This window comes from Fragaria vesca, unplaced genomic scaffold (genome assembly GCF_000184155.1).
Source record: "Fragaria vesca subsp. vesca unplaced genomic scaffold, FraVesHawaii_1.0 scf0512805, whole genome shotgun sequence".
Lineage (NCBI taxonomy): Eukaryota > Viridiplantae > Streptophyta > Magnoliopsida > Rosales > Rosaceae > Fragaria > Fragaria vesca.
The window spans coordinates 1-1,087 of NW_004443263.1; the positions used below are offsets into that span (position 1 = coordinate 1).

Consider the following 1,087-nt stretch of genomic DNA (forward strand, 5'->3'; position numbering starts at 1 on the left):
AAACTGCAATAAATAGGTTTTTTTATGGGAAATAGGTTTTATGAGTCAAGTTATGGGCCCTATGATTCCTATTAACTACTTTTTTGCTGTCATTATTTATCCTTGTTCTATAGGTATAAATAAATTATTGTAATACGTAATAATTAGATCGAAATTGCAATTTTTCGTTTTTATTTTTATCTTCATAAAATTTTATTTAAAAATTTGAATTTCATATTAATAATTCAATTCAATATTAACAATATTAATAATAAATTTAATAATAAACTAATAATAAATTAAAGTACATATTTATTTTTCACTCGTAACTTCTTCATATCATTTGACTAACCCTAATTCTTCATCTTCATTTGAAATATTTGAAGTAGTTTGAAAAGATTACGAAAAATTAAGGCTGGAAAATTCTATTTAAGTTTTATTTTATATATAATAATTTTTTTATTAATCGACCGTTTTCTAAAAGAAAAGAAATAAGAACTGGTGAATCAGAAACAATTAATTAAGATAATTTTTATTTATTTTATATGGAATATACATATCAATATTCATGGATCATACCGTTCATTCCACTTCCAGTTCCTATGTTAATAGGAGCAGGGCTTCTACTTTTTCCAACGGCAACTAAAAATACTTCGCCGTATGTGGGCTTTTCCGAGTGTTTTATTATTAAGTATAGTTTGTCTTTTTCTAGCCCATTTCTTTATTCAGCAACTAAATAACAATTCTGGCTATCAATATGTATGGTCTTGGTACCATCAATAATGATTTTTCTTTAGAGTTCGGCTCCTTGGTTGATCCACTTACTTCTATTATGTCAATATTAATCACTAGTGTTGGGGTTATTGTTCTTATTTATAGTGACAATTATATGTCTCATGATCGGGGATATGTGAGATTTTTTGCTTATATGAGTTTTTTCAATACTTCAATGTTGGGATTAGTTACTAGTTCTAATTTAATACAAATTTATATTTTTTGGGGAATTGGTTGGAATGTGTTCTTATCTATTAATAGGTTTTTGGTTCACCCGACCCAGCGCGGCAAATGCTTGTCAAAAAGCGTTTGTAACTAATCGTGTCGGGGATTT

At 27.2% G+C, this 1,087-nt stretch overlaps 1 pseudogene across 1 annotated transcript; it reads left to right on the plus strand.

Annotated features, from left to right (window-relative positions):
- Window positions 1-75: 75 nt before the first annotated feature.
- LOC101307652 lies at window positions 76-1,082 on the plus strand (annotated as a pseudogene; the record flags this gene model as incomplete). The annotated part of the gene is made up of 1 exon (XR_185437.1): window positions 76-1,082. The product of XR_185437.1 is annotated as an NAD(P)H-quinone oxidoreductase subunit 5, chloroplastic-like (transcript).
- Between the last annotated feature and the right edge of the window lie 5 nt (window positions 1,083-1,087).